A 13,936-nucleotide genomic window follows, 5' to 3' on the forward strand; every position below is an offset into this window, starting at 1 on the left:
GTCAGCGTCGGGTACCAGCCCTAAGGGGGTGTTCCCGGCCTTGCCGTTCAGTCCCCCGCCACCCCCGAAGGACCGCTCGCCCCCCTGGCCTCCCCGCACCACCTATGAACAGCCGCAGCAGGATCGCGAAGTCAGCGTCAGCGATCCCTGCTGCTTCCTGCGCCACGGTCCCCGCCCCTCCTCTGACGTCAGAGGAGGGGCGGGATCGCGTCGTAGGAAGCAGCGCAGGGATGCTGACGCTGACTTCGCGATCCTGCTGCGGCTGTTCATAGGTGGTGCGGGGAGGCCAGGGGGGCGAGCGGTCCTTCGGGGGTGGCGGGGGACTGAACGGCAAGGCCGGGAACACCCCCTTAGGGCTGGTACCCGGGGCGGCCCGCCCCCCCCCGCCCCCCCCTAGGTACGCCACTGTATGGGACACAGACCGTGCAAGTCTGTCCAGTACCAGCCTTAGCTCTTTAATTTACATTCTTCATTTTCTACTTAGAGATCCTCTATGTTTATCCCAATCTTTTTTGAATTTCATCACCGTTTTCCTCTCCATCACTTCCCTCGGGAGGGCATTCCAGGCATCTACCACCGTCTCCATGAAAAAGAATTTCCTAACATTGCTCCTGAGTCTTCCTCCCCACAACCTCAAATTATGCCCTCTAGTTGTAACTAGCAGTGGGTGATTAGATTTTTTTGTAGTTTGTATATTTCAGCAGTTGCATGAATCTTGGCATATACTGTATACACAAAGGATTTTTGGCACTCTTATTAGACACCAGTCAATAAAATCTTAAAACATTTAAAAAGTATTCAAAGAGAACGTGACATTATTTCACTGATGAATTAAAGAATGTTTAATTAGGCTTAAATGCTGCAACACAAAACATTCAGTTGGTGTGTCCAGGGATTATATCTTAAAAGGACCTATAAATGAATATAAACTATTTTAACTAATTGGATATATTGAAAACACATTGTAGAAAGTATATTTATGCCATATACATTTAAGTTCTGGAGTCTTGGAATAAGTTCAGAAAAGAAATGTCCATGGAAAATTATTAGCCACATAGACTTGAGAACGCCATGACATATCCCTTGAAATGAAAAGATGTTGGCTTCACTGATCCTTGGTCTTCCTTTACATGAATATCTTATGTTCTTAGGCTCTTCTTTCCAAATATACTTGTATATGAACTGTTGGCCAAGAAGGTGAGATAAGAGGCATCTTAAATTTACCCTGGAACCTGTACTAATGCACTTAACATGATGGTGAGTCTGAGATCAGATTTAGAGAGAATAAACAGCCCTTATAGGAATATTAAAGCCATTAGTGCAATGCTGTTATATTGATAGGATTAATATCATAATAATTTCTCTCTTCTTTCTTTTCTAAGTTTAGGTAATAACTTCTCTTGACCACGGACTTGCCCCTAAATATATAACTGACCTTTTCGTCTTCTCAGCCAACAGACACAAGAGAAGCTCACATTCCAACTTCGTTTCCCCCCCAGTGAGAGGTTGTAAACTGAAAAAACACCATGAATATCTTCTCTCGCACCAAGCGAGGAATTTAGGAAACATCTGAAAACACACCTGTTCCTAAAGTATCTAGACAACTGATCCTCTCTTCTCTCTCCTCTCTATAGTGATTAACTTGTTCTATTGATCACTCTCTCTTCAAAAATGGATTTCCTGTCCTATTAACCCTCTTTCTTCCTCCCCTCTTAAAGTCAATCAATTTGTACCTTTGCTTAATCTTTGTAAACCGCATAGAAATTCACGGTATTGTGGTATAGAAGCTGTTATTATTATTATTATTATTATTACAGTGGAACCTTGCCAGTATTAAATTGGAGGCAGATGATGGTAAGATCAACTGTTGAAGATTCTTAAAAAATTCAGCCTGAGTCAAATTAGGTGCATATATATTAAACAGCAACAAGATATCTTTCCCTGAGCTCATTTTCACTTGAATCCATCTTCCCGAAGGATTTTTTATGTACCAGGATAGCAACTCCAACTTTCTTCCCTACAGTAGGGGCATAAAAACACTTTCTAACCCATCCCCCTCTAACTTCTTTGATTCTACTGCAGATAAATGGGGTTCTTAAATAAAATATATATAAGAACATAAGATTTGCTGCTGCTCGGTCAGACCAGTGGTCCATCGTGCCCAGCAGTCCGCTCACACAGCGGCTCTTAGGTCAAAGACCAGTGCCCTATTTGAGTCTAGCCTTACTTGCGTATGTTCTGTTCCAGTAGGAACTTATCAAACTTGTCTTGAATCCCTGAAAGGTGCTTTCGTCATGTACCATCCTGGAAATGTCCAGTTCTCTTCTTATGTAATCCGCTTTGAACCGCAAGGTACAAGCGGAATAAAAATCACTAATGTAATGTAATGTAATGTAATAGCCTCCCAGGAGACAGCAACGGTGATACTGAAATATTGTAGTTTAGTGACTTCAGCGGTACATCATGGTTTAGTAAATACCCATTTTTAACTGCATCTTGATTCCTACCCATACATTTTTAAAAATGAAAATGTCAAAATGAACCAACAAATATCCACAAATCAAGAAATAATGTACAGTAAAACCTTGGATTGCAAGTAACTTGGTTTGCAAGTGTTAAATTTTAACTTGATATACAAGGAAGGTCTTGCAATATGAGTACATACAGTATTTTGTATTAAATTTTTTGGGTTATGGAGTTTCCATTTTTTCCATAACCCAAAAAATTTATTCATACTATATTTATTACAAGAACTGAATCAATTCATTTAATTTCATTAATTAAAAAGTTACGGATATACCCTTATACTTCTCATTAGAGCATAGTATGTATATTAATTAATTAGGCTAAAAGTAAATTATATATAATCTTCAAACACCCCATAATTAAAATCCCCATACCCTATCATCATCTTCAAACCCAAATCCTAGAAAATTAAATTAATAAAAACAATAAAAAAATTCATTTAAATATATTCTCATTTACTTTACATATAATTTTAGTTTAAAAGAAATTAACTATAACAGAAATCTCATGTAAATAACTATCATATTATACCATTAATTTCAGAATCAATAAATTAAAATTAAATCAATAGCCTACCACCATTTTCCCAATCAATCCAACAAGCACTCATTACAGAAAACCCCACTCAAACCGTTGTGAATGCCCCAAATATATTTACCATAATTGAATAGTAAAAATGCAATGCCATTAACCCTACCATAACTTCATAAATAAACAAAACTTCAAAACCCAATTCTACTCCTTCAGATTAGAATCAGATTAGCAATTAGTAACTAGTGTAGAACACTATCCATTAAAGTGCATATAAATAAATTTCCTGAATAATAACTTTCCCTCTTCCTTCCCTTTAAAAATTATCTGCATACTTCATTTTCAATATGCAAAAAATTACAATTAATCCCAATAACCCGACAAAAAACAGAAACAAAAAAGAAACACCCCTTTAACTGTATATCTGAAACCCAACCAAATCAATCCAACCCCCACTAATGTCCATTCCATATAACTAAACATTTAATCATACGTATTATCATTCGACAATACTAATCATCCACCCATTCATTCCCAATCGTCTGAAGCATTCCTTCCAGTCCCAACTCTCCAAAACTGAGCTGAACATCCCGTACCCCATCTGCCTCCCCTCACGAGAACCTTAAAGCATGTGGAACACTCAAATCCTGCCACCCTCTCACACTGTCCCGAAATCATGACATTTGCTGCTTTAACCATACTGAAGATTGTCATGATCCACACCACCAATTACATTATCAAAGAAGAAAGAAAACAGAGACTGCTATCTGTCAAATCTCTAACTTCAAGTTTCCTTGTCTTGAGCTCAGCGTGTTTCCCTCCGAACCGACTGATCCGATCCGACTAAGAATATTGTGATATTAAAAATCCCCAATACAAAGAGGTGTTAAGTTAGTGAAGCCTACTGTGCCACTTTCAGTAATCCTCAAATTCTTTTTTTTCTTGAGCTTGACGTGCCTTCCTTAGGTCAAACTAATTGCTCCTTTTGTAATGATAAGTACCTCTGACTTGAAGAGTTGTAAAGCTAATGAAGCCTGCTGTGCCACTTTCAGTAACCTTGTACATCTTACATCATTCCTCTTTTATTCCAAATCTTGAACATCCAAAGCGATAGGATAAAAAAACCACATTCACCACACTGACATCTGCTTCAGAACACCACGTGTCTCGAGCTTCACTGACAGTTGAAATTGAACTGCACAGTGGAATTCCAAAACAAGGATTCAAATACAATTTCTCATTGAATCCAAAATAAGTATTTCTTCACAGTACATATATAATAAAATAACTCTACATTCCTTCCTTTAATGAATAGATATGATATAGTTTCCTTGAAGTTATACTAATGTTCAGCACTGCTCCTTTATTCCATGGGTTCCTCACATCTTGCAATATATTCTTGTAACTTAACCAGATCTTCATATTGTATCATGGGTCACCCTCATACATGAAGGATAATAAAGGCCATACCTTGTCCCTAACTGCTGTAACTTGGGCCATAATAATAAAAACTGCTTCCTTGTATCTGCCGATTTTTTTGAAAAATCTGGCACAAACAAAAGATTAGAATCCTTATATTCCACCTTCCTCTTTTCCTTAGCCAGCCACAATATCTCTAATTTGTGCTGAAAATGGAGTACTTTGAATATAATGGGTCTTGGCTCGGGCTGACCTTTGAACTGCCTCATTGGAAACCTGTGTGCCGGCTTTATTTCCAGTGTGTGTTTCGCTAAAATAGGGAACAATTTTTGAGTAAATTTTCAAGAAAGGTGACACAGTCTTTCCTTTCTGATCTCTTAGCCATCCCCAGGATCCTAACAAATTATTTTCATAAGAATCCATACATTTTTGTAGGTCCTGTAACTCTCTATGATCCTTCCTGCACTGTGTTTGTCCAGCTTCCGTTTTCTCTATACAAGACTCCAGCTGATCTACACGCCTGTTAGACAACTTCATCTGCCTGGTTAAATTAGAAATATCTTCTCGCATAGCTACCATATTTTCAGCATTTTCCTTCAACAGCAATCTGATAGCCTGAAGTTCCTCAAGAATATCCATGGACTCTGCCCCCTCTGCCGGTAAGGGTACTTGAGTAGGTGTTACCAGGTCTGCCTTCAGTCTCTTTGCTTTACCCCCCGCAGAGAAAGCGTTTTCCAACATAGTTTGCTTAGAGGAAGCCATTTCAGCTCTTTTTCACCTTTAATTGTAAAAATATTTGCTTAAATATTTTTTAAAAACTGCTGAGTGTGAGGAGCTCTTCAATTAGCCAGCCATTCCGTTGCCCCCTCCCAGCCATGCCCCCTCCCAGGTCCAAGGATTACAATCATCTCAACTAATTATAATTCAGGATAGATTGCTTTTTGCTAGGAAAGTGGAAAATTTTCAGAATTATATTAAGTCTTTGAATCTTAGGATCCTGAACTTTCCTAGAATGTTGACAATCTCTTCAAAAAATTTATTCTATAAATTTCTGAAGGAAATATTCAAGTACCCTGAGAATGGACTTCCTCCGCTTCATAAAATATATTTTTTGTCTGTATTAAAAAAACAAACCTCTACTCTGGTGGTTCTTCCTGAGGCTTCAGATGCTATTAATATTACAGATATCCTGGAAACCTCAGAGGTCATTAGTCGAGCAACTCTTCTGGTGACATTCGTTTTCCATCAGGATAAGGAGGCTCTCCTAAGACTATTTTTTAGACTTAGAGAGACTTAGAGATTTCTTAGGAAGTAAGATTTCCATGTTTCCAGACATCTCGAAAACAACTCAGACCAGGAGAAGGAGGTTCCTTTAATTAAAGCAACATGTGACTTCACTGTGAGCTAAATTTCAACTCAGATATCCCTGCGAATTTATGATCCTTTTGTATCAGAATTCCTATGTATTTTTTGAACCCTCCCAGTTGCAGTTTTTTCTTGAAGGAAAAGGGATACCAATGCATAGTGTTTCAGTGTGAGGCAATCCTAATTGACTCCGAGTAAAAAGGTCCAGTTAATAATTTGAGGAAGTATCACTACAAGTGTGGTTTTCATTTTATTGTTATAATTCCCTCTAAGATGTGGGCTATTATAAGACTATGTTAATTCTTTAGGGTCTAATGGCATATGATTTGTTTTCATTTGTATGATTTGAGGGTTAAACTCTTTTGTATGTATATAAATGTATATAAATCATTAAATAAATAAATAAAATAAAAAAAGACTACAAGTGGCACCTATATACCAGTAGAGTAGGGTATTGGTAGGTTTTGGTGGGCTCATACTTAAAACCATAGATTTTGTGGATAGAATGCCTTATGGGCCTGGGTCCTCTTCTCAATGGTTCACTAGCCCACGCACCTGGATATTGAAGACACCTGTGTGATGCAATACTAGAATTTCACATATTTGATGCTGCTGTTCTAGACAGATATGTACTCTTTCATTCAGCTTTTTAGGAGGCATCAAGGGTCAGTCATCAGGGGAGGAGAGTGAACATAAGAACATAAGCAATGCCTCTGCTGGGTCAGACCTGAGGTCCATCGCGCCCAGCAGTCCGCTCACGCAGCGGCCCAACAGGTCCAGGACCTGTGTAGTAATCCTCTATCTATACCCCTATATCCCCTTTTCTAGTAGGAAATTGTCCAATCCTTTCTTAAACCCCAGTACTGTATTCTGCCCTATTACATCCTCTGGAAGCGCATTCCAGGTGTCCACCACACGTTGGGTAAAAAAGAACTTCCTAGCATTCATTCTGAATCTATCCCCTATCAGCTTTTCCGAGTGCCCTCTTGTTCTTTTATTTTTCGAAAGTTTGAAGAATCTACATAGTAACATAGTAACATATAGTAACATAGTAGATGACGGCAGATAAAGACCCGAATGGTCCATCCAGTCTGCCCAACCTGATTCAATTTTAAAATTTTTTTTTTTTTCTTCTTAGCTATTTCTGGGCGAGAATCCAATGCTTTACCCGGTACTGTGCTTGGGTTCCAACTGCCGAAATCTCTGTTAAGACTTACTCCAGCCCATCTACACCCTCCCAGCCATTGAAGCCCTCCCCTGCCCATCCTCCTCCAAACGGCCATACACAGACACAGACCGTACAAGTCTGCCCAGTAACTGGCCTAGTTCAATCTTTAATATTATTTTCTGATTCTAAATCTTCTGTGTTCATCCCACGCTTCTTTGAACTCAGTCACAGTTTTACTCTCCACCACCTCTCCCGGGAGCGCATTCCAGGCATCCACCACCCTCTCCGTAAAGTAGAATTTCCTAACATTGCCCCTGAATCTACCACCCCTCAACCTCAAATTATGTCCTCTGGTTTTACCATTTTCCTTTCTCTGGAAAAGATTTTGTTCTACGTTAATACCCTTTAAGTATTTGAACGTCTGAATCATATCTCCCCTGTCTCTCCTTTCCTCTAGGGTATACATATTCAGGGCTTCCAGTCTCTCCTCATATGTCTTCTGGTGCAAGCCTCCTATCATTTTCGTCGCCCTCCTCTGGACCGCCTCAAGTCTTCTTACGTCTTTCGCCAGATACGGTCTCCAAAACTGAACACAATACTCCAAGTGGGGCCTCACCAATGACCTGTACAGGGGCATCAACACCTTCTTTCTTCTACTGACTACGCCTCTCTTTATACAGCCCAGAATCCTTCTGGCAGCAGCCACTGCCTTGTCACACTGTTTTTTCGCCTTTAGATCTTCGGACACTATCACCCCGAGGTCCCTCTCTCCGTCCGTGAATATCAGCTTCTCTCCTCCCAGCATATACGGTTCCTTCCTATTATTAATCCCCAAATGCATTACTCTGCATTTCTTTGCATTGAATTTTAGTTGCCAGGCATTAGACCATTCCTCTAACTTTTGCAGATCCTTTTTCATATTTTCCACTCCCTCTTCGGTGTCTACTCTGTTACAAATCTTGGTATCATCTGCAAAAAGGCACACTTTTCCTTCTAACCCTTCAGCAATGTCACTTACATACATATTGAACAGGATTGGCCCCAGCACCGAACCCTGAGGGACTCCACTAGTCACCTGTCCCTCTCTACTCTCTCTATGCCCTTCTTGATCTTGTAAGTCTCTATCATATCCCCTCTAAGTCTCCTTTTCTCCAGGGAAAAGAGACCCAGTTTCTCCAATCTCTCAGTGTATAACAGATTTTCCATACCTTTTCCATACCTTTACCTTTCCATGTCGCTCTCTTCTGAACCCTCTCGAGTAACGCCATATCCTTCTTAAGGTACGGCGACCAATATTGTATGCAGTACTCCAAATGCGGGCTCCCCAGCGCCCAATACAACGGTAGGATAACTTCTTTTTTTTTGGCTGTAATACCCTTCTTGATTACACCTAGCATTCTATTAGCTCTCTTAGCAGCCACTGCGCACTGTGCCGTCGGCTTCATTGTCATATCCACCATTACCCCCAAGTCCCTTTCCTGGGTACTCTTATTCAATAATATCCCTCCCATCGTATAGTTGTACCTCGGGTTTCTGCTTCCCACATTTCTCAACATTGAACTTCATCTGCCATCTCGTCGCCAATTCCCCTAGTTTGTTCAAGTCCCTTTGCAATTCTTCACAGTCCTCTTTAGTCCGAGCTCCACTAAATAGTTTGGTGTCATCTGCAAATTTTATTATCTCACACTTCGTCCCTGTTTCTAGATCATTTATGAATATATTAAATAGCAGTGGCCCGAGAATCGAGCCCTGCAGGACACCACTCATGACCCTCCTCCAGTCCGAGTAGTGGCCCTTCACTCCTACCCTCTGTTTTCTACCCTCTAACCAGTTTCTGATCCATCTATGTACGTCTCCTTCCACCCCATGGTTCTTCAGTTTCCGGAGTAGACGTTCATGGGGCACCTTGTCAAAAGCTTTTTGGAAATCTAGATATACGATGTCTATCGGGTCTCCTTTGTCCATCCATTTGTTAATCCCTTCGAAGAAGTGCAATAAGTTCGTTAGGCACGATCTCCCCTTGCAGAAACCATGTTGGCTGGTTATCAGAAGTTCGTTTCTTTCAAAATGTTCATCGATATTTTCTTTTATCTGTGCTTCTGCCATTTTCCCCAGAACTGAGGTCAGGCTCACTGGCCTATAGTTTCCCAGGTCACCTCTTGATCCCTTTTTAAAGATGGGCGTAACGTTGGCTATCTTCCAATCCTCCGGGATCACGCCTGTTTTCAGAGATAAGTTGCAAATTTGCTGCAGTAGTTCCGCTATCTCCTCCTTTAATTCTTTCAGAACCCTTGGATGTATGCCGTCCGAACTCGGGGATTTGTCAGTTTTTAGTTTTTCTATCTGCCTGCGCACATCCTCAAGGCTCACTTCCATAGATGTTAATTTTTCTGCTTGACTTCCATTGAAGAATTGCTCAGGATCCGGTATGTTGGACGTGTCCTCGTTTGTAAATACAGACGAGAAGAACATGTTAAGCCTTTCTGCCACTACCTTCTCCTCCTTCTCCACTCCCTTCCTGTCTTCGTCGTCCAGCGGCCCCATCTCCTCTCTAGCCGGCTGCTTCCCTTTAACATATCTAAAGAACGGTTTGAAATTTCTTGCTTCCCTTGTTAGCCTCTCTTCATACTCCCTTTTGGCTTTTCGAACCACACGGTGACATTCTTTTTGATACTTCCTGTGCTCTTTCCAGTTCCCCTCAGTTTTGTCCTTTTTCCATTTCTTGAATGAATTTTTCTTATTGCCTATCACTTCCTTTACTATTTTGGTTATCCACACTGGGTCTTTTGTTCGACCCTCTTTGCACCCCTTTCTGAATCTGGGGATATACAGATTTTGCATCTCGCTCACCATGTCCTTGAAGAAAGACCAGGCATGATTTACCGTTTGCCATTTTTTGGAAGTGTTCTTAAGTTTCTTCCTTACCATTTCCCTCATTGCTTCGTAGTTTCCTTTCCTGAAGTTAAAAGTTGTCGCTATGATTCTCTTTCCTTTCGGTACTCCTACCTCAACCTTGAACTTGATTATATTATGATCGCTGTTTCCCAACGGTCCCACTACTTTTACTTCCTTTGCAGGTCCCCTTAACCCATTTAGGATTAGATCCAGGGTGGCATTTCCTCTCGTTGGTTCTCTAACAAGCTGCTCCATGAAGCAATCTTGTGTAGCCTCCAGGAATTCTGTCTCCCTAGCGCATTTTGAGCTTCCAAGACTGCAGTCTATCCCGGGGTAGTTGAAGTCTCCCATAATAACCGTGTAATTTACTTGGATTTCAGCAAAGCCTTTGATACAGTTCCTCATAGGAGGCTTTTGAACAAACTTAAGGGCTGAAGTTAGGACCCAAAGTGGTGAACTGGGTCAGAAACTGGCTGTCGGACAGACGCCAGAGGGTGGTGGTTAATGGAAGTCGCTCGAAGGAAGGAAAGGTGACTAGTGGAGTCCCTCAGGGTTCGGTGCTGGGGCCAATCCTGTTCAATATGTATGTAAGTGACATTGCTGAAGGGTTAGAAGGAAAAGTGTGCCTTTTTGCAGATGATACCAAGATTTGTAACAGAGTAGACACCGAAGAGGGAGTGGAAAATATGAAAAAGGATCTGCAAAAGTTAGAGGAATGGTCTAATGCCTGGCAACTAAAATTCAATGCAAAGGAATGCAGAGTAATGCATTTGGGGATTAATAATAGGAAGGAACCGTATATGCTGGGAGGAGAGAAGCTGATATGCACGGACGGGGTGATGGTGTCCGAAGATCTAAAGGCGAAAAAACAGTGTGACAAGGCAGTGGCTGCTGCCAGAAGGATTCTGGGCTGTATAAAGAGAGGCGTAGTCAGTAGAAGGAAGAAGGTGTTGATGCCCCTGTACAGGTCATTGGTGAGGCCCCACTTGGAGTATTGTGTTCAGTTTTGGAGACCGTATCTGGCGAAAGACGTAAGAAGACTTGAGGCGGTCCAGAGGAGGGCGACGAAAATGATAGGAGGCTTGTGCCAGAAGACGTATGAGGAGAGACTGGAAGCCCTGAATATGTATACCCTAGAGGAAAGGAGAGACAGGGGAGATATGATTCAGACGTTCAAATACTTAAAGGGTATTAACGTAGAACAAAATCTTTTCCAGAGAAAGGAAAATGGTAAAACCAGAGGACATAATTTGAGGTTGAGGGGTGGTAGATTCAGGCGCAATGTTAGGAAATTCTACTTTACGGAGAGGGTGGTGGATGCCTGGAATGCGCTCCCGAGAGAGGTGGTGGAGAGTAAAATTGTGACTGAGTTCAAAGAAGCGTGGGATGAACACAGAAGATTTAGAATCAGAAAATAATATTAAATATTGAACTAGGCCAGTTACTGGGCAGACTTGTACGGTCTGCGTCTGTGTATGGCCGTTTGGAGGAGGATGGGCAGGGGAGGGCTTCAACGGCTGGGAGGGTGTAGATGGGCTGGAGTAAGTCTTAACAGAGATTTTGGCAGTTGGAACCCAAGCACAGTACCGGGTAGAGCTTTGGATTCTCACCCAGAAATAGCTAAGAAGAAAAAAAAAAAAAATTTAAATTGAATCAGGTTGGGCAGACTGGATGGACCATTCGGGTCTTTATCTGCCGTCATCTACTATGTTACTATGTTACTATGTGTTGCCACTTTTGCATTCTCGCTTCATCTCACTTCCATTTCCTCATCGATATCTCCGGTTTGCCCGGCTGGATGATAATATAGGCCCATCTTTATTTCAGGCTCTTTCCTTCCCGGTATTTTAACCCATAGAGATTCCAGCTTGTTGGTCTTCTCTGCTGTGCCCATTCTTGTCGATTGTATGCTTTCTTTTATGTATAGGGCTATTCCATCTCCTTTTTGTCCTGACCTGTCCTGGCGATAGAGCTTGTACCCCGGCAGTGCTGTATCCCATTTGTTTTCCTCATTCCACCATGTTTCAGAGATTCCAATGATGTCTATGTCTTCTGCATCGGCCACAGCTTCTAGTTCCCCCATTTTGTTTCTTAGGCTCCTTGCATTAGTATATATGCAATTTAGATCTTGGTATCTTGTTGTCCTTCTTTCCTTTCCCTGTGCTTCGGTCTTTAGTTTCTTCTCCTTTGCTGCAATCATTTTAACCTCCTCTTCTGGGTTAGTTGACTCCTGTAAATTGTCCCTTGTTCCTTCCCAGCCTTTTTCCCTCTCAGTATCTTCACGGGATACCTTCTTTCGAATCGTCGACGCTTGGTCAACTGTCAGCTTTCCCCTTCTTCTTAGTTTAAAGCCGGTTCTATTCCTCTCTTGACGTTGTTTGATAGAAGCCTTGTTCCCGCCGTGCTCAGGTGCAGTCCATCTCTCCTGTAGAGCTTGCTCTTGCCCCAGAACGTTGTCCAGTTCCTCATGAAGTGGAATCCTTCTTCCTCACACCATTTCCTCATCCACGATTGATTGTAGTTCCTCCTGCCTTTTCACATCTGCCCTCGGTACCGGTAGGATCTCTGAGAACGCTATCTTCTGGGTCCTCATCTTCAGCTTCCTTCCCAGAATCTTGAACTGTTCTATCAGCATGCTTCTTCTGTAGTCTCTCCTGCTGACATCATTTGTCCCGATGTGGATCATTACTACGGTCTCTTCCATCTCCGCTCCTTCCAGGATCTTCCCAATTTTGTCCACGATGTCCTTGGTTCTTGCTCCTGGGAGGCAGGTCACCAGTTGATCCTCTCTCCCTCCTGCTATGTGGCTGTCCACATGCCTGAGGATCGAGTCTCCCACTAGGATTGCTGACTTTCCCTTCTTCAATTTTCGCTTCGGTCTCAGGTCAATGTCCTCGGTGTGCTTCGCTCTTTCTTCTTCTTCTTCAGTAATAGGAATCACAGAGACATGGTGGTCCGAGGACAACAAATGGGATGTGGCCCTGCCAGGGTACAAACTCTAAAGGAGGGACAGGGCACACAAGAAGGGGGAGGAATAGCACTGTATATAAAGGACTCCATTCCTTCATCCAGGACAGAAACAACAGTAAGGGCGGACAGTCTGGAGTCACTATGGGTTAAGCTAACAGGAGGGGAAGGAGCTGACATCAAATTGGGACTGTACTATCGCCCACCAGGACAGCCAGAAGCAAACGACCGGGACCTGGAGGCCGAACTGAGGCAGGTGTGCAAAAGTGGAAGGATGGAGGTTATGGGGGATTTCAACTACCCGGGAATAGACTGGAACATTGGACACTCAAACTGCACGAGAGAAACTAAATTCCTAGAGGCGATAAGGGGCTGTTTCATGGAGCAGCTGGTCACGGAACCAACGTGAGGGGATGCCACTCTGGACCTAATCCTCAACGGGCTTGAGGGACCCGCAAAGGAAGTGGTGGTACTAGCACCACTAGGAAACAGCGACCACAACATGATCCAGTACAAATTGAAGAACCACAACGACAGCACTCAACTTCAGAAAAGGAAACTACGAGGACATGAGGAAAATGGTGGGAAAAAAGCTCAGCAACAGCTCAGGGAAGATGAAGACCGTAGAGGAAGTCTGGACACTGCTTAAAGGCACAGTGCTCGAGGCACAAGACCTGTACGTCCCAAGGTTTAGGAAAGGATGCAAAAAAAAAAAATCGAGCTAGAAACCCAGCGTGGATAACAAATGCAGTTAAAAAGGCGATAAGTGACAAGAAATCATCCTTCAGAAAATGGAAAAAGGAACCAACAAAGGAAAACCAGAAAGAGCACAAAAGACACCAGAAAGAATGCCATCGAGAGGTCAAGAAAGCGAAGAGAGAATATGAGGAAAGACTGGCAGGAGAAGCAAGAAACTTCAAACCCTTCTTCAGGTATGTGAAAGGGAAACAACCAGCCAGAGAGGAAGTGGGACCACTGGACGACGGAGACAGGAAAGGAGTGATAAAGGAGGAAAAAGAGATAGCTGACAGGTTAAACAAATTCTTCTCGTCAGTCTTCACCAGG

Source organism: Geotrypetes seraphini, chromosome 16 (genome assembly GCF_902459505.1).
Source record: "Geotrypetes seraphini chromosome 16, aGeoSer1.1, whole genome shotgun sequence".
NCBI lineage: Eukaryota > Metazoa > Chordata > Amphibia > Gymnophiona > Dermophiidae > Geotrypetes > Geotrypetes seraphini.